This window comes from Lichenostomus cassidix, chromosome 2 (assembly GCF_008360975.1).
Source record: "Lichenostomus cassidix isolate B80296 chromosome 2, HeHo_3.0, whole genome shotgun sequence".
Taxonomy (NCBI): Eukaryota; Metazoa; Chordata; class Aves; order Passeriformes; family Meliphagidae; genus Lichenostomus; species Lichenostomus cassidix.
Window position 1 is genome coordinate 36,112,698 of NC_139482.1, and position 20,645 is coordinate 36,133,342.

Genomic DNA, 20,645 nt, shown 5'->3' on the forward strand with positions numbered 1-20,645 from the left:
CTGAGAGCAAAGGCATCTTTCTGGTTATGATTTCATTAATCAATACTCCTGTGATTGTTAGGCATTTTACCTACCTTTCCCTGACAGGGAAAGATATAACTACACAGACATTTATGTTTTTTATATATATATATATATATATATATATAATATAATCACTAAGGACAGGTCAACAGACATTAATCTATGAACTAGTATTTACATTAGCAAGTACAAATACTAATACTGAGGAAGTCATATTTAGAAAGACCGGTGTGCATCGGATAATTGCTACTTTCTTTCAGCTGCTTAGCAATTCAATACATTTTCTGCGCATTTCACAGCAAAGTTATTAGAGTCTAAATATCTTGGAATTTTATATATATATACTTTTATGCCGCCAATGACAATTCTGTAAACTATTTTTTTCTCGTTTGAACATCATGCTGTTTTTCCCGATATGGTGAAGAAAGAAGCAATGTATTAATTCGAACCTTTACAAGCAACCTCAAGAATGCCACCAAATAGATGAAGGTCAGACAATCGTTATTTTTCCTTATGCTGTTAGGTGACAGGCTAAGGTTCACCATTCATCTTTACCCCATCTGTTTTAGGTCATGCGTCTCATTAACAGTAAACATGCCTATTTTAGCCACTTTTCAAAAAGATTTTTTAAACTGTGTTAAGTGTAACCTAAGCAGAAAATTACAGACTCAAACTGTTAACGTCTTCCGATGTTTCTGACGATGCAAATATGCCATAGAGCTGCTTTTTGGAGATTGGTCTATCTCAAGAAAAAGAGGATTAACAAAAAAAAGGGAAAAAAAGGGGTGTGGGGGGGAAGAGTAAAAGAAAACATACACACAAAAAAGCCTCGAACAAGAAATTCCTCATCACTTTTGGCAACTTCTGAAGTACTCTAAGGCACTGAGGTTTTTTGCTACAAAAAGTATCCAGTCATCATGAGTCAGAATCGCACTACATCATGTACAGTGAATAAAAGTGATAGATCACCACTTAGTTAATACACTGACTGCAACCAAAACACCAAATGGGTCATTTTCGCTTGGCCTGAGAATACCCACCCATCGGCATCCTTTCACCGCTTAGTCATCTTGTAAAAAGCTTTATGTTACAAAGCAAAATTACATGCACATAAAACACCTAATTTACTAATTTAAACTCCATGCCCAAGGCTAAAGTTCACTGAAACCTCAGTTTGGAATAGTGATGAGCAACAACCAGCATGGCCTGCCCAGGGAGAGGGTGGCAGGAAAGACCTATCATCTCCGCCGGTTCCAGGCCAGGAGTTTCCCTGGGTTTCGCATTTAGGCATCTTTCACAACTACAAGTTTTCATCACAGATCAGTGAGAGAAGAGCACAATTTCAAGGCACAGTTTCCCGGAGCCAGCGTACACGTACGGTAACACCGCGCAATTTCTGAATGAGAGTCGGTGCGGTATCTCCTTTTGTCGCGATGTAACGCTGCCGGTATTATATTATTTCTTTCTCTCCTCCTGAATCAGCCCCCTCCCCATGCCTTTCCCCTCCTCTTCCCTCCCTCCCCCATAAAAACCCATAATCACATTTGAGAGAGGCTCCGCACTTATCCGTTCCATATGGCTCTCACAATCCAGGCCAAGCTTTCCCTGTGACCTTTTAAAGAGACAAAGAAGCAAAGTACTTATCTAGAAACAGAAACACTGCAGTTTTCTGAGTGAAATTAGCAAAACCGACCCGAAACTCACCACTTCAAAACTTGACAGCATATAAATAACAAAAACAAAGGAGGTTTCCTTTGCAGCCCGTGCTCTTGAAGAGGAAGAAGTTCAAGACTGATGTTTTTTAGGTCCCCCCCTTTCTGAAGGGGGGCGGGGGGGGCAGCAGACCTGAGGACTACTTCCCCTAATATTCTCTTATTTTTTTTCTTTTTTTTTTCTTGTTGCTATTTTCCTCTAGGCGGGGAGGGGCAAAAACAGATAGCGAGAAACAGAGTAGCCATGAGCAAAAATGGCAATGGACAAAAAAAATAGAGATTAAATATCTTTTAAGAAAGCCAGATTTCGAGGTTTAGCAACGGAAGACAGAGCTGCAGATCAAATTGATCAGACAAGTGTAACGCTCAAAACGAGGAATTAATAATAATAATAATTAAAAAATAAGTAGCAGGTTTAAATTAAGGTGGAGGGTGACTTAAGTCTAGCTATCCTTTCAAAAATAAAACCAATGCGTAAAGGATCAAGTGAGAAAGGGGGTTATTAAAAAAAAAAAAAGCAAAGAAAAAAAAAAGGCAGCTTTTCTATCCAGTGTGAAGAGCAGAAAGTCTACTTCTAGGTTGTCACTTACACTATTATTCTCCAATAGGCACCCAGAGGAGCAGCACACACAGAAGGAGCCCGCTCCCCTCCCCCTCCGCAAAAATACACACCGTAACAGCCCCCAAACTTTCTGCGGAAACCTCAGCCCCAGAGATCGCTACTGGAGATAAAAAGAAAGAAAAAAAAAGTGTAGAGAAAATTGCAGGAAAAGGCACTAAAATGCCACTTTTAATCTCGCCTTTGCGGTCCGGGGAGGGAAAAAAAAAAGAAAAAAAAAAAAAGGCAGAGAGGACCTGTCTCCTCTCATTTACCGGGGGCTGTTGTGCGACTGAGGGGGGAGAGAGGGAGCGAGAGAGGAGGGGAGAGAGAAAAAGAACAGAGGGGAGGAAGGAAACACACAACAAGGCACACCACCACCACTACAAAAAAGTGACGAGGTTTCACTCCCTCCGAGTCCAAAACCGGGAGAAATTATAATTAAAAAACAACAAAAAAAATCCTATCAGGAAAAAAAAAAAAGGAAAAAAAAAAAGAAAACCACCAACAAAAAACTGGTTCTGCTCCTGCAAAGCAAAAAAAAAAAAAAAAAAAAGAAAAATCTGAGAACTCCGAGAAGAGTTACTCGCAAGAAGGGGTAAAAAATATAAAATAGGTTGCAAAAAGCCAACAACAACAAAAACCAAGCCAGCAAAAAAAACCCCCAGTAGCAATTGAAAAAGAATAATAATGGTAGGCTTTGTATTTTGTCTTTTTTTTTTTTTTTTTTTTTAATTCTCGTTTCCCCGGGCTGGCTGGGTATGGTTGTTATTTAGGCCGGTTTGGTGGTTGTTGCTGGATGTTACATGGATATGTGTGTGTGTATGTGTGTGTGTCCCCGGACGGAGCTGCCTCGCTCTGCTCTGCTCTGCTCCCCCCCTCCTCTCTCTCTCCCTCTCTCTGTTTCTGTCCCCATTAAATTATTAGTTGACTCATCACTACTCCTCCTCCTCCTGCTGCTGCCGCCGCCGTCCCCTGCTCACAGCCTCCTCTCCGCTACCGCTCGCTGCCGCTGCTGCCGCCGCTTCTTCTTCCTCCTCCTCATTTTAATACAAAATAACACCGAGGCCACCGGCTTTTTTTTTTTTTTTTTTTTTTTTTTTTAAACAGCCAGAGACGGGAGGAGGACGCAGCCTCCCTGCTGCTGCCCGGAGCCCTTCCCCGGCGGCCCCGGATCATCCGACGCGTCCTGGGAGAGAAAGTGGCAGAGGAGGAGGAGGAGGATGAGGAGGAGGTGGTGGTGAAGGAGAGAGGCGTGGGGGAGGGGAGGCCGGGGAAGGGGGAGGGGGATCGGCAGAAGTGCGGTGGCAGAGGGGGACCGCAGCGAGGAGCGGGGAGGGGGCGCCGGGCCGGGCCGGGCCGGGGGGGCGGCCGCCGGCGGCGGTAGGTGAGCGGGGGGGCCGGGGGAAGAGGGCGTGCGGCTTCCGGGCGCGCACGAATTTGCAGCGAGCTGCGTGCGGGTGAGGCGGCCCTGCCTGCGCCGCGCACAATGCCCGCTGCGCGCCGCCCCGCTCCGCGCCGCCCCGCGCCCCTGCGCGCCCCCTGCGCGCGCGCACGCGGCAGATGGGGCCTGTGGCGGAGGGGGCGAGCCGAGGGGGGACGGGCACGGGGGCGCAGCAGCAGCGGCAGCAGCAGGAGGAGGAGGAGGAAGAGGGGCGGGGGTGAAGGCTGAACAATATCCTGCCGGCGCTGCCGGGTGCGCCGCGCTAGCGCAGCCCCCGCCCCTCCGCGCGGAGCCTGCGCGGGCCGCGCCGGGCAGGTGCACAGCGGCGGCGGCGGCCCGGGCCCTGCAGGTGGGGGCGAGCCGCGGGGCCGCCCCGGGGAGCCAGCGGCCCACGGCAGGGGAAACAAGTTTCTCCTCCTCTCGCCGTGCCGTCGATACCGACGGAGCTGAAAGAAAAGCACCGGGCGCGGTTCTGAGAGGCGGCCGAGGCTGGGTGAAGGCGGCCCCGTTCCGCGAGGGCATCATCCAGCGCTGCTCCGGTGGGCGCCGCGGCCAACCAGAGCAACCTGCAGCACGCCGCGGGTGAGAGCGACACATCGCTCCGGCTCGGGACGGCGACATGCCGCATCCCGCGCCTCAAAACTGCCCCTGTGTCGAGTCCGCAGCGCGGGACCGAAAGCCACCCCTGAAACGTGAAAGCTGAAAGGTGGTAAAGTATTGACAAAATAAATAACTGCCAGACAGACATGGGTTTTTTCCCATCATGCCCTTGGAAAAAAGTAACCCAACTAGCCAAACTTGAAAGCAACAAGTTTGTACAAGCTGCGAGATAAGAGAAAAATTAAACTTCTTTATTGATAAAATGCATAGTGTTTGAACAGACTATGCCTAAAAGGAAAGTTGCATCATCGACCAAAGAAAACATGAATTATTGCATAGACAGGTTTATAACCAGAACGTTTAGGGCAGTAACTTTAAAACAACCAACAACAAAATATCAACAAAAACAGTACAAACATGAGGCAGCAGAAAAAGTAGGTGAGTGGGGAAGCTAATACCAGTTCTGTAATACACAAAATGGCATGGCCTCTGAACACAGAAAGGGCAAGTCATTAAAGCCATGAAGAGAAAATTTTGTGCTACACATATATTACTTACTATAAAAAAAGAGGAGTACATCAAGACTAGGTAAAGAATCACATTGATGTTTACTAAAATAAGCGCAAACAGCATACAGGGCATGCAGGAAAAAGAAAATGGTAATAGGGTGAAATGCATGAAATATTTATCATATTGTGCAGTGCATAAAATAGATTATAATCTCAGAAGCAAAGAAATGCAAGGAAAATGAATACACTGTTACATAATACTATTATTCAAAGCAGTGCAAGTGGAGGTGGCATATGTATGAAACATGAAAAGTTGTACCTATGTTGTGTGTCATCAAAAGGGTTACTAAGATCATTACCGAGACTGCTGAAAAGGAAAAATAAAAACCAAAACCCCAAACCAAAGAAACATGTTTCACAAAGAAAAACAAGGGAAAATGTAGATGACATCTTCCATAACATGATCAAGGGGTGACTCTCTAGCAGGTTGTTTGTTTAGAAAGCAATCTTTTTTCAACAAGATAGGGTATCAGTCCCTCCTAAAAAAATATATATATTTCCCAATATATTTGAATATTTGGAGGAGAACTGCGTTAACTAGTTTAATTGAAACTTTGTGGGCACAGTGGAAAATACCAATGTATTATTTTTTCAAAGCCCGATAAAGTAAACTTCAGCAGTAAGCAAGACTGACCACTAAAGAAGAAAATCATGAAGGATATGAGAGTTTCAGCTGGCAGTATGCTGCCTGCAGCATGATGGAGGAAAAGGACATTGAAGATAATTTAAGAGATGGAGAGCTGATTAGAGCAAATATGATCTGGAATAAGATTTGGGACTAAAATACCACCTTATAAAAATGATTACCAGATATGACAATAACGAAAACAAATAAAACCACCAAAAGATTAAAATCTTCTAAAATAACTTTTGCTTTGGTGCTCACAAATCATTCTCTTAATGATAAAAAAAAAAAAGATGTTTGGATTAAAACTAAGTGATTAATCTAAAAAGCAGAGACAGTGAATTAAAGGAGCAGGGAGATAACAATCTGATAATACAGGAGCACAGAAGGCCTAATAATGATATTATTACGCACACTAACCAAACACTGACAAACAAATATTCTGTTAATTATATAATCATGCATATGCTTCCTATGCTTGAAATAAATGATTATGGAAAAGAACTCTCTTCTTGAAATTGCATATATGCAGTAAACCTTATAAACTCCCTACCACATGGATTAATCTAATTCCCATACAGCACTTACGCCTGGTAAAGTATTTACTACAGACTTGGAAAGCTGAGCGTGGAACCCTCGCTTTGACTAGAAAGCACAAATTACTGAAGGCTGCTACGTCTTGACAGATAGAAAACAATCAGATATCTCTTATCAATACCAAACTACTTGGAAATAATTCAAGATACAGATATCTGATTTTCATTTGACCTATTCCAATTTGCACTTTGCTGTGTCAACTTTGATATTAAAATGTTCAGCTAGAATAAAGATATTTATAATAAAAACATATATAAAGAACAGAAGATGAATAGATATTGTCATGGATACATATGCAGGCAATCATTTAAACATGCGGCAATAGTAACATCACATTTTTCATAGCTTCTAGTCAACATACAGCAGGCAAATATATGCTTAATAAAGGTTATTAATCCTTAATAAAGTTGTTGCACTGTTTTTATGATATATAAATACATTTTGCACTAGCTTATGTTGAAATAAGACAAATATTTAAAAAGTTGGGCTGCATATTTTCAACCCCATGGTGAATTAACTCTCAAGCATCAGTCTCAGTAGCTGCAAAGCAAAACAAATTTTCCAGTGTGGCATGCTGCCTCAGTGCCTCCTAAAGTCTCTATTCCAATATTTTCATGTTCAAAATAAATTAGGAAATACGGGCCCAAATCTTGAGGCTTGGCTCTTGTGCAATGCAAACAGAAATGACCTGGCAGCAGAGCAAAACCAGCATGGCTGTATATTCTCTTTTATCAGATTTCTTTGGGGACATCAGGCTGATTGGCTTTTACACATACGTACTTCTGACAATGCTGTGGCCCTTTGGGTAACTGGTAAGCACCAGCCCATGCTGGAGGTGATGCAGAGCTGTGCAGCAGCAGTGGGACTGCTGGGAAACTCCCTTTGGTGGGGATTTGAATGCATTTCCCCCACTGCGAGGCGTGATGGGTGCACATCTATGGGTAATCGTAACTGCTGGACAGCAAGGCAACAATAGTACCATTCCGTGGCTTTCTGAAGGTAAACATCTGTGGCCAGAAAGTGAGTTACTCCCCGGAGGGCTTGTGCCTGCTCGCCATGTGGGTTCGGCAGAAGTGTGGGTGAAGGGGAAGGATGTGCCTTACTGTCCTTTCCCGTGTCTACCTGTGCAAACCTCAGCTCAGTCACCGCTGTTGTGCCAATGCAGTCCTATGGCCCTACAAGTTATGAACCTCTGACTGAAGTTGTTTTTCAGTCTCCTCACACTAACTTCCCCTTCGCTTTGCCCTGAACAACAATAGTTGCCCGACACCGCTCAAATGTTTCAACCAACCTGACTGCAGCAATCTCAATTTACATATGACCCAAGAATCCGATGCACACCAATGTGAATCACAGCATTCTGCGACATCCCCCACGCTGAACTCAAAAGTTACATACCAACCTAGATTTTTTTGACTGCAACCTGCCCCAGCCTGGATAGGATGCCTGTCAAAAAGCAAAAGTGCTATGAAATGAAATTCATAGCACTGAAAGGCATCGCACACAAGCTGTCGTCCCCTCTCACATTTTGCATGAGCAATTTCTGCTCGTTTGTGTTCTCTCACACACCGTGTCCTGAAACAGTTACGTAAAATGAATATTTAACTTACGATAGTCAGCTGTATTGGACAGCACTTAATTGGTTATTAAGTGAAGTAAATTATCCTTACCATATTTGTCAAGAGGTGAAAAACCTACATATATGGCTACATGTAGTGCATTCATTAGTTTACAGACCCCAAAGCCCCTGGGAAGTATCAGATATCTACACAGTGTCCCATGGTGCAGCATTTTGTAGTTGGATGTCTCAGCTAGCTTGCAGATATGTAAAATCATATACAAACAGACATCTCCCTATTGATTGCCTCTGTGATGAGGCTCGTTTACTCCTGCAAACATTATCTGCAATGTACTTCAATCACAGAATCTTTTTTTAAAATGGAGTTGAATAAGAATATGCAAAATGTGATTTTGGATAGAACAAGTTACTTTTAGTCAAACTGCTGCACCATTTTGTGCCAGTCATTTCATAGCTATATGTCTATTTTCACTAAGATGCTTGTGCAACTGAAGTAAATACATACTTTTGCAGATGTGGCCCCAACAGTTATTTCAGTTCACCCCTTGGTGAGTCATGGAGAGGCAAAATGCTGGAAGAAAATTATGGAGTAAAATCCAAAAAATCTGTTTGGCATGATGTAGTGAAGGGTGAACAAGAGCACTAATGAGAATAGTGAGTCTTTCACCCCTGGCTACCGCGAGAAATCTTAGCTGCTTAAAATTGTAATAGAGAGGTACCCACTTTCCCATAAAAGATCACAGCAATCAATATTAATGGTTAATCACATAAATCCTATTCTGTAGTTGTACAGTCTCTTGCCTGCTATGTGGACAAACTGAGTTCCCCTTCTGCAATCTTTAGTAGGACGTCAACTCCCACAAACACTATCTATATGTTATTTAATAGAAGCCAGTATGTTTTATGACTCTAGATTTCAGAACCACTTCAAATAAAAAGCTAACACTTTAAAAAAGCATTTTGAGGACCATATTCTCTTCCATCCTTAACACTAGACAAGGACCTTGATGAGTCATGCTCGTAATTTCCATGTGGCAACTACAGCCAACTACTTCCACAAAAAAGAACAAATAAAAAAAATGCAATAGAGCTTTATATAATGCTATTTAATGCAATTAGGCAGCCGGAAGAAAGGAGGAAAGTTGGCATCTTAGGATCAGCCAAGTTTCCCATGTCATAAAAGTATGTTCAGCAGGTCACTAATTTCACAGCTTTCTCCCCAGAGGTATAATTTTTAGGTCTTTCATGTGAAGATGTTTAATGTGGGACACTGAGAGATGAAAAAAGAGTGGATCCTGCTAAAACCCTCATCATCACAGCACTAGATAACTCTGAGGCATGAGATGGGCATATAATTGTTACCTAAAAGAGTCAGTTGATAAGTAGTTATTTTAGGGATGTGTCTGAATAGAAGCTCTATTAATTTACAGTATGTAAATCATGATCCCTGGACATAAAAAGCCATAGTTCCAGTTATTTTTACTTGTTAAAAGGAAAGTTACACCAAGTAAAGCCATAGTTCCAGTTATTTTTACTTGTTAAAAGGAAAGTTACACCAAGTATCTCTAAAGTGTTTCGCAATGTTGTTGACTGGTTCTGCTTTTTTCCATTTTGTGACTCATTTGCCCTCACTTCCAACCACTGTGCTTCTACCCCAGTTAGTATGCTTTTAGGAATACAGAAATTTGATCCAATGATTCTGGGTAAGGATGAATTTCACACAGCCCAAGCAAAACGGTGCGTTATGGTAGAAAACATCTGAACCATTGCACTTAGCCCTACAGAGGATTATTCAAGTATTGTTATCGGGAGCTTAGATGTTCGTGCTGTTGAGCTCAAACTGCAGTGAGTTCTTACATAGGAATTCTTCATCAACAGGAGAATCATCTCTGTCATTGACCTGATGATAGTACAAATAAAAATCTACTGACGCAAACTGAAAACATGGAAGAGTTTTAAGTCGAAGGAAATGGTTAGAACTGATTGATGAATTGAACTATGTCAAACTTTCATTATGAAACACAAAACCACATGAAATGTCCTGTTTCCAGTTTCATTATTAACTCAGAATTCTGCCCAGGTTCTGCTACACTTTTTCTAAGGTTCAAAACCTTTAAAGTAAAACTGTGCATCTAATTACGGCCAAACTTGAGAGGAGTCAATATTCATTGTACATAAAATACATGCAAAATGTGTGGTTTTGGTGTAAAACAAATTGAAAGTTGGTGGTTTTGGCCAAATTAGCATTTTCTTCTAGGGCTCCTTCCAATCTCAAACTCAGATGATTCCACAGTAACAGAGACAAAATGAATGAGTTTTTCCACTGTTTTTTTCAGGAGCAATTAGCTGTTAATATTCACAGCTCTTTTAAGGGACAAGATACCTGTTAATATTACCAGGTGCTAACTAACAAAGGTTTAGCATATCCAGTGTCACTAAAATAAAGGTCATTTATACATATGTCAGAGTACGCTTAGTTTAATGCAAACATAAAGCAAAACCAAATAGCTTCAAAATGTTACTCCAAGCACCCCATAAATGTTCAAAATACTTGTTCTGATTTAGAAAAAACAAACAAACAATACAAAACAAAAAAAACCCAAAACCAAAAAAACCCCAACAAAACAAAAAAACAAAAACAACAACAAAAAAACCCCAAAACCCTAACAAAACAAAACAAAACAAAAAAAGAGAAATTAACAAAAATGTATTCAAGTATTTGATGTACCTTTTTGTGTAAAGCAACTATGTTTCTAGATTTCCTGCTAAGTGGCTACAATGGAAACAAGCTGAGATGGAGACCAGCACTTGGTAACCCACTAGAATACAGTATTTTAGGGCAAAATTAGCTTAATATTTATGATAGTACTTTATACTCATGAAAGCAACTTGAAGAAAATGCCTTAGGTGCATAAAAGTTAGCTCCCGCATTGAAAACAAAAATTTGTGGGGAAAGATTTCTTCTCTGTAATTTGCTCCTGGCAGGTTATTCTACAAACTCCTTCCTGTATTAGATTTTTCCTTCACAAATGTTGGTAAGATGCTTATGAGAAGTTTTGGAATATTCTGCTCATGAAAGACACACTGCATTCTCTCAACTCGTTTCTCCTTTATAGGTATACAGATGGAAAATCTCTCTGCACCACATCTGCAAAAGTGCCACTTCCAAAGTGGGTGGGGCCGGGTGAAGAAATGCGCCGAATTATTGCAGTCATAGAAAAATAATGTCCAAAACAACTTACCCCCATATTTTTCAAACATGGAACACCTTCAAACACAAGAATCGCTCAATACGCTGCCATGAATGAACTACACAGAAACTCACCTCACATCTAAGCCCATGCTTAAAACTCTGCTAGATATTTTTGTGTAAAAAGAAAAAGAAAACATATTCAGCTTTTCATTTACTTAATACCAAATGGTCCTTGCTGTGGGCACATCACAAAGCTTTATTATCTTTCTTGCTTGATTTAGTTCTGTAAAAATCTTTCCATGACCAGAAGAAGTATTGAGCTCAGTCCATACTGAACTTTTTAATAAAAAGCAGTAAAGCAATCTACTTCATTGTCAAATGATTGAAAGAAATTTAATTAATGCCTTTGGAGGGAACGCCTGTATAAGTATCACAATCACAAGAATGTGCGTATATGCATATATGAATACATATGCCCAGCCGCAGTCTACCCTGTTGCTTTAATGTCATAACACTATAGTCCATGAGCAGCTGAAGGCAAAAATGAACTCCTATAATTTAAAATATCGTGATGACACAATTTTAAGGTCAAATTACATTGTGTAGTTTATTAGAAGATTAAATGCTGGCTTCATCACAGGACACTTTAGCTGTAGAAAAGGCAGGCAGTATAGAAATGCTCATAGACAAACAAATTTAAAATAGTAAGTTATAAACAGGGGAAAGTAAGTTTATGCCACACCAGCAAAAGCAAAAGGAAACAAAAAACCCCAAACTCAAAAAGCAAAAAACACAAAGACGCATGAAAAGCAGTATGCTATGTTAGATGTTTATCTATACATAAGAGACAGGTGTCACAAAAACAAAACAAAAAAATCACGAAGCTAAAGAGAAACTTTAACTCACCAGTTTCCATCTGTTATATCTGAATTCATGCATAATTGATTATCCATGACTGGTAAGTTCTTTTTTTTCACTAGCCTAACACAGTTTTCTAAACATTATGTGTTAAATCACCACCAAAGTAAAGGGTGTTTGAGAAACCGTAAGGGCAGAATAAAAATTTTTAATGAAAAATAACATGTCAGTTAATAATAGAGCTGACCTATGTTTAAGAGAGAAATTTTAATCATGTGCATATTAAATATTAATAACCTATTCTGTTATTGTTATAATAAGGTTAAGTAAGCTTCTCCATGCTTAAGGAAAGAGAAAAAGTAGGAATATATAACAGTGAAAAAAAGCGCTGAGAAGCAGAGACATAAGGAAAATGTGTCAACAATAAACAAGAGGAAATGAGAAAGAAGGAAAAGATGAAGGTGGAAACTAATCTCTATGTGTCATTATAACTGCCAGAGTACTGGCAAAGCAGCAGCATCCTTTTATTTCAATTTTAATCATTTCTGAATTTTAATACCCCTCTCCTTTTGTAATTCTCCTGGCATTCCCTATATGCATCCATCCCAGCCAAAACACCAGTGTAAATTAAATGGCACGCAACCACACCACTGATGTAGTTCTCCCAGTAGAACCAATTGAGTGACCAAAAAGCAGAGAAGGTATGACTACTTTGTGTCTCCATAGACCACTGGCCAATTAAGTGACTTAATGTTCTTCAATTCCTTTAATTTTGAAAAGAAGGGCAGTGGTTAGGTAACCCAGCAATATAGAGCCATTAAAAAAAAATAAAGCAAGCCAGTAGTAATACAATAATCAGTGACCATCAGGGCCTGGAAAAATGAGTTTGCTCTCACTGGCACTAAGGAGCATCACATGATTATTTAATTACAGCTCTAATTTTTGTCTCGTGGATGGCAACATATCAACAATTAATAGGGCAAATAGAGGAGACTGCATTTTTAAAGAGACAGAACCTATATGAAATAGTGCTTGGTAATGCAATTTATCAGACAGTATAATGCTTCTTACGGCATGTCTGTCATCCTGCCAAATATATAAAGAAATTCTACTGGTTCAATTCTCTTGCATGGTGTCTATAAAATTCTTCTGGAATGCTTAGAAAACAGTAACTACACCTATGAGTATCCTAATTGTCATTTTAAGCAGCAATGAAGAAGTCAGTTACTTTTAGGGCTTGCAGCCCAAATAAAGTACAAGTTTAAAATACAAACATGTTACAAAATTGCCTTAAAAAGATTTTATAACTAAATTCATCAGGAATGGTGAAAAGGATTATGGTATTAAATGAGTCAAGTGAAGAAAAAAAGAAAAAGAAAGTCAATAAAATACAGTCAATGGGACAGAGATTCATTTTGATTGATTGACTGTACTGGGAGACTTTCTTACAAAGCATACCAAAACTAGGGTCTAAAAACCAGTATTGTACCGTTCCTGCACAGGACTGCTAGATAAGAAATGAGAAACAGGACCCAAAAGAAGATGTATGATACATATTATCAATTGAAAAGCTCTGCTTTAAAACAGTTGGATGTGGTTTTCCTTGTGCCTCATCCTGCAATGACGGCAGTGCAGAACCTAAGAACTGTGGGAAGTTCAGTATGTCGAGGAGCACTTTTCACAATTAGGGAAATCTGGAAATGTATCAAAAGATGAACTAATTTTATGCACCTTTTTGCAAATGTACTCAGTTTTCCACAGCAATAGGTGGACCAAGCTAAGAACCCCATAAATTAATATTACCTAGTATATGTTTCAGACAGTAGTCAATATCGGACGTAGCAAAGGCAAGATTCAAATTTCCTCTCAGCAATAAACTGTAGCGGTGAAAAACCTACCAAACCACTCTTAGAAGCTTTTTTAAATCTTACTTCTCAATATAAAAATTAAGCATGCTTTTTCATTTGATATTCTAAAATCTACCCTTTGAACAAGCAAAGAAATGCTGAGTTTGGGCCCTTGCACAGAAAAAAACCCACTGCTAAACAGCAGTTCAAGTATTACTGCAAAAGGTATGACTAGAGAAGTAGTACTATTACAATAAATGCTCCATTCCTCCCCAAAATTGTGTCAAATTAAGTTGTTTTCATTGAAGTAATGAACATTCTGGATTGGAGATCTTAATCTATAATCTTAAAAAGAAAGCTGGCAAGCAAGAGCTTGTATGTAAAAGTAAATATCATTCTTTTTATGCACTGGTTACAATACAGATAACATGTCTCACAAAGACTGTAATTAAATGTCTAATGCAGAAGTAACACTAAAAAGCATACAATATTATTACATTACAATGAATCCTTAGAAGCTAAAACTGTCATTTTTAAGTTTTAAGATGCCTTTAATTATTCTTGAGACTTCTTACATTTATCAAGGAAGCCCACCTATGATGAAAAGCCCCAATGATTTAAAATCTTTCTAATACTGCTCTCCACAAAAATATTAATTTCATCTTTGATTATAAACATTTTAAAACTCAGTCTGCAATTTCTCTCCACTTCATTTTTTGCCTTTGGTCCTTCTGTGAGATTGCGTGCATGCACGCTCTCTCCCACTCTCTTTCCTCTCTTTTCTGTCTTTTATTTACTGTAATAGAAGTAGGAATATAGGGTGTGTATGATATTTAGAATTTTCATTGAAAATGTTTTTAATTACCTGGCTATTATGACCAGACACATATTCTAAGTGCAGTTACTGAAAAGGAAATGTACCTTTGCATGTGAGTTTGAGTTCAGAGCAGCAATTCTTGGCACTTCTGCTGAAAATGTTTTCCACTCTAAGACTGATTTACAAATATAAAGAATTACTTAATCCTTCAGTGTTCTATGAAACACGTATATTACTAATTTTATAGCTGGGTGAATAAACTAGGAGAATATTAAGGCCGCTTTTATAAGAGGATAGTGTGCTGCAGCTTCCTTTCCTTTCATATGAGATGGTGTACTGAGCATTTTCAAAATCGGGGTTACAGCATTAAAGGTGGCAAACCTGGCATGGACAGTTATTACCACAAAATCACACATTTTTTTCAGAGCTGAAACCAGAAGTCCAGACACCAGAAAAGATTATGAGACAGTGCTCCAAGTATATGTGATCTGAGTGCATCACCACTTCATCTAGTGAGCAGCAAGTATAACGACCCACAAATGATTGCTGCTGGCCAAACAAATCCTGCCAGAGCAGGATCCTGGGAAGACGAGATGCACTTGAGGTTTAAAGCACCTCCCTCATCTCCTCAGGTCATATCATGTCCTAATGTGCCACGGGAAAGAGATAGAGCAGATAGTCGCTGGAAGTTATGTAAGGCCAGCACAGCTGACAGACGTGGCCCGTCCTGATGCTCTGCACCCAGGTGCAGCTGGGGTGACCGAGGCCCATCTGCAGCCCAGCAGACTCCTCTGCCTCTCTAACCCGCAGTTCCCAACAGCGGAGCACAAGGTGGCGAGAGCTGACTCTTGTGAACCTGCAGCTGTGCAGAGGTGTCACCAGCGATGCTTTACAACAGCTCAGAGACAGCAGCTAGCCTGCGCTCCGGTGAGAGCGAGTCTTGCAGTCCCAATCCCAGCACGCACAAATGCACAGTGTCTCTCAGGGAAATCAATCTCCAAACAGATTGCTGTGTGTTGGTGTTCTAAATAAATAACTAAAAGGTGGACCTTGGCACAAATACTGTTAGTGTGTCCGTCAGCCCGTGTGAACACCTAACATGGATCCTCTACAAGAACCGTAAAAACTGAGCTCTGTGGTGACACACCAGTGTGCATGGGAACAAAGTCAGGCTCAGCAAGTTTAAAAGGAAATATTTAGAATTCAGACAGTGCCTGAGGTATGTTACTACACTCTACTACTGTACTCTACTATTACTATGCCATTCCTAGTACACTGCACCAGATAACACAGATTAAGAGTAGATTACAACTGGTACAGGACACAAGGGCCGGATCAGAACATATGTACAAGATCAGTGCTGGCAAGTCTCCTTAAAATTAATCTCTATCAAGACTTATACCTATTGAAAGCAATGCTGTGCAGAAACCATTAGAAAGTTGACATTTGCAAAGCAATAGAATAGATACCCATTAAGGAATGAAGAGTTGGTGATAACTGTGGTAAACTTAGATGCCGCAGGATGGCAAACATTTGAAAACGCCAGCATTTTTGAAGGGAACATCCTAGGGAACATCGTTTTGGAAGTCACAGTCAAAACTTGTGGTCAGGGCTGTTGAGAGTTCATGATACTGCTGCCACAGGAACTGACCAGCAAGACAACTTAGTGCTAAGTATAATAATTTCTTATATAATAGTATATAAGAATCTGGGGAAGAAATGAACCTCTTCGGTAAAGGTTCTTAATGGAATCCTCCAACAGAGAATTTAGAGAAGCTTTGTGTAAACTGTGGATTATTCTGACCTTCTGACTGCAGTTATCTTCAGTTCACATGCTGGCTACTTGGACTCATTAGTCCAAGATTAAAAGTAACCTCAACAGGGCTTTCTGACGCGGACTTTATAAAGTTGCAAAATTTCAGTATAACAGGCAGTAAGATCTGTAAGTTACTCTTTAACCGTCAAACTGTTTTACTTCTTTTTTTTTTTTTTTTTTTAGAATCAGTAGCAACTTTGTGACAACTAAAGTTTAAAAAATGCACTTGATTGCATAGTGACAGATTTGCAGAACATTTTTCATCACACACACATATGTGCTTTCAGTTATTAATAAAATGCTTCTGCCCTTAATCTGCCATTGCCTGAATATACAATTTCAGTGTCTTGGATAGACAAATACTGTTAAGGAATTCTGTTTTCCCTGTTTGAGATGCAATTCAATTACACCAAGTAAAACTGAATACTATGTCTTTAAAACTGGCTTCGGCATGCCACAGAAAGAAATACCGAATCATTTTTCTATTAGGTTCCTCTTAGAGTGGAATGATAACAAAACTTTCTTCTCTTCCTCACCCCCCCTTCCTTCTTCCCTTGTTTTAAACAAGGAAGAGCCAGCTGCCCTGGGTAACACCACAGGTAGATATTAAAATGGAGACAGCCATTATTTAGTGGCGACAGGAATATAAATACAGGCACTAACCTATAAACTGGTGTTTACTTCAGGAAAGTAAGTCATATTTTTTCCTCTGATTGCCGTGCTGTCAGTTTAATGCAGCGTAAATAAACAGTAGGTGCATGATAGCTTTAAGTAGAAAGTGTTCATTCCACAAGAGGAGCAGATTACTGAAGCCTGATGCCTATAACGGCAAAAGCAGAACTTCCATTTTACCTGGCTTAGAGACTTGTGGCTTTGCTATTAAATTAATTTGTCAGAATTCTATGAAAAATACCATGTACTCAAAGAACTTTACCAAAAACATTCATTTTTGCAGCCCTCAACTTGAACCATTTGAAAAAACAAAAGCCAATCACTCCTCTGTAATTTCATCATCCCATCGCTCTAAATGAAAGCTTTATATAATCAACCTAATATAACAGAAAATAAAATGATATATAGAATTGCCTATACTTTGAGTTATTTTGTTCTTATAAATATATTCCCTGACTGAAAGTAAAAAAATTCCCCTTTGGAAAAAGCAATGATGTCTGAGAAGATTGTATATACACTCTACATCTATTAACATAAATTATAAGAAAGTAAAATGTTCCAGATGTGTTTAAACTGTTGTAGAAGGAAAGTTTGTGGCTTCACTGGATATATATTAAATATATCTAGAGAGAGCAATGGCAGTTATATACAAGAAGGCAATAAAATGCTTCACTAGAGTCTATGTTAAAATACCATAGTTCCTAGAAATATGACTAAAACATTTCAGAAGTCATATTTCCTACAGTTTTAATTCAGAGATCTACTTTAATATATTTTCGTCTATATTGCAAAGGATTTTATTAATAAAATAATCTCTTTTTTTTTTTCCAAATACAGCTGGAAACCTAAGGAATTACTTCAAATTCATCTGAAAATTATTAGATTAAAAAAAAATAGATGACAATAAAAAGGTGACAATACTTTGAAAAATCAAGTAATTGATACATTTAAAAGATTTGGTGACTTTTTTTGTTGTTTTTCTTTTAAAGAATAACGGACTGCAGCTGATTATCTTCTAAATGGGAGCTGCACACATGTAAACCCCTCTCTATCCCAAACCTGTAATATGAGAGAAACCTCTCTAAAGAGGTTTTAGTGCTGCAGGGGTGGAAGTGCCCACGTCCCCAGCAGGGCTGAACGTGGTGGCCGGTGCCTGTGGGATGCTGGCAGGGCTGCAGGCAAGGCTGGCGCTGCCTGCCCTGCTTGGGAAGCACAGCAACAGAGGGCAGGTGCTCATCTGCTGACCTGCTGGGCCTACGCTGCAAACCAAAGAGGTGCCCTGCTCGCCTACAAGCTGGGGCTGGCGTGGCAACCTCTCTCTGCTTCTGGTACTGCCAAAGCACTGTGTCCCATCAGTGAGTTACAGATCGACTCTGCTTCACAGAGCTTTCTCGGGAGCACAGCAGCAGGTTAGGATTCACACGAATTGCTAAAATAGCAGGAGAGGGGAAACTGCGAGAGTTACTTTGCTATTTAAAGTATCAAGGACAAAGAATATAAAAAGGAAATGGCCAGTTTTTCAAAATGCATGCACAAAGAGCATTTCATTTAAATATTTTTTGTTCCAGTAAACTATTTTGCATACAAAGGAGTTATTTATTACATATTTGAACTTGTGGGAAAAAGGGAAGGAATGCACTGATTCCTGAAATAACTCTACAGCCTTTTTGGAGGCTTCGCTCTTCTGTGCTCTTGTTCTACTCTGAACAGTTTTATTACAGGGACAGAGGAATTCCTTGGAGTCAGTTGTTTCTTCTTCACTAGCTGTACTGAAGAGTGGGCATACATAGCATACTAGCCAAGGATTTTAATTTCTCTTCTAGTGCCTTATTATGTGTGTGCACTATCTGTTCCGAAGCATGCTTATATCTGAACACGTTGCATTTTCTGCCTGCTCATTTTTTTTACCTACTCTATGTTATTTCACAGTTCCTTGCAAAACCATTGCTTTGACTTGAAAAGCAAGGTAATACCAATAACAATCTCAAACAGAAAGCGAATTAGAAAATGAGTGTATGTATAATCATCTTAAAGAGCATATAGGAGTACGAGACTGGAAAAAGCACTCTCAAATTCTACAAATAGTGCTGAAGAGTAATTAGAAGATAGAAATTACAGAGAACATCCTATATTAATGTCTATACACTCTACGCTTACAGTTTCAAGTTGTTTTTGAATAGTGCGCCTGATTTGACACATTTCTATCTGGTGATTGTGTTAAATGCTTGAAGAGATAGTGAAATATCCAAGCATTCCTTGTGCTAACTACAGCTGAAATTTTACACTTATTGTAACCTTTCCTAACAATGTGAGAAAAACAGAGTAAATATATTAAATTTGTTTCACAACAGATGCTTAGGTTGTTAATATTTAAGATGCCTATTCATGCTATTCCTGTCTGCACATTTGTCAAAAATGTAAGCTTGAATGCTAATGTTTGCCAGCAGACTACAGCAGACAAATATATGAATGCACTGTACCAAAATAATATAAAGTAGAAATAAGGGGCCGCTGCTAACTCCCACCCAAGCAGCACGGACCAGAATGAAAGGGCACCTCCAGATCACACGCCCTGGACTCTCTGCATCTGAATTTGTGAATTATTTTTGCAGAAGCGCTGTGCTCATTTGCACGGACTAAAACCAGCTAACAGCTTTCCTCAGTTTAAACTCATTTCAGCTTAGGAGCGGGTGCAAAGTGTTTCAGAAAACTTGTATTTTAGCGAAGTTTCTCCTGCAGTCAGAGAAAGCTGGAGACTGGCAGAGGGAAACTCCGGGTCGGGCAGGTGCCTGTCAGGAGCGCTCCCCCCGGCAGCCGGCGGAGACGGCGACAAAGGGGCGAGGGTTTAGCAAAACCTCGGCTCGCGGGCTCGGAGACGGAGCGGAAAAATCAAAAATAAAATCCTGGAGCACAGAGATGAGTTCCTGGCACTGCTCCCCGTGACAACGGCAGCGCCGGGTCGTGCCGCGGGCGGGCGGGGGGGACGTGCCACCCACCGCCACGGGCGCGCCCCCGGCTGGGCCAGCCGCCGCCGCTCGGCCGCCCGCGCAACCCCCGCGCCCCGCGGAAGCGCCACCCCGCGCCCCCCCCCGTGCCCGCGACCCCCGGGCCCCCAGCTTCGCCCCGCGCCGTCGGGGGCGCCGCCGCCCCGCGCCCGCCGCTGCCGGGAGGCGCGCGGGGCTGGGGAAGAACTTTGCCAAACTTCTGGGGTTTCTTCCCTCTGCCCCCACCCCCACCTCCTCCCGCTCCCCCCGTGCCGGTGGCGGGTGAGGCGGCAGCGGGCAGGGGAGCGGAGCGGAGCGGGGCCGGCGACCGGCAGCGGCGCGGCGGCAGGTGTGAGCCCGTGCCGGCCGGGAGGCTCCGGCAGCGGCAGCGCCGAGCGCAGCCACCCGCCCCGCGCCTCCCTCCCGCCCGCCCTCCCGGGCCGGCACGCCGGCCTCGGTAAATCGCCGCGGCGGGTGCCCCCGGCACGGCCCCGTCCCCCCCCGTCCCCCACGTCCCCGAGGAGCGACGCCGAAGGAGCGGGACCGACTCACTCATGGGAGCGCGGCGGGCGAGGCCGGCGACACCTCCGGCTTCCGAGGCGCCGGCGAAGTTAATTGCACTGAAGTTCAAGTTGTCTTTTCACCCATCAGGAGTGGGCGTTTAAAGGAAGGAGAGCGAGGAGGAGGAGGGGGAGGGGGGAGAGTCTCTC

General features: G+C 41.4%; 1 protein-coding gene across 4 annotated transcripts in view; it reads right to left on the reverse strand.

Annotated features, from left to right (window-relative positions):
* SATB1 (SATB homeobox 1) overlaps window positions 1–20,624 on the reverse strand; it is a 92,115-nt gene extending 71,491 nt beyond the window's left edge. For 2 of the 4 annotated variants that reach the window (XM_085051067.1, XM_085051064.1), the window contains exon 1: window positions 20,488–20,624. The gene's annotated coding sequence lies outside the window, so the exon portion shown is untranslated. Of the gene's footprint in view, window positions 1–1,566; window positions 1,637–1,728; window positions 2,889–20,487 lie in introns of those variants that run through there. The other 2 variants (XM_085051066.1, XM_085051065.1) reach the window with 2 other exon arrangements.
* Between the last annotated feature and the right edge of the window lie 21 nt (window positions 20,625–20,645).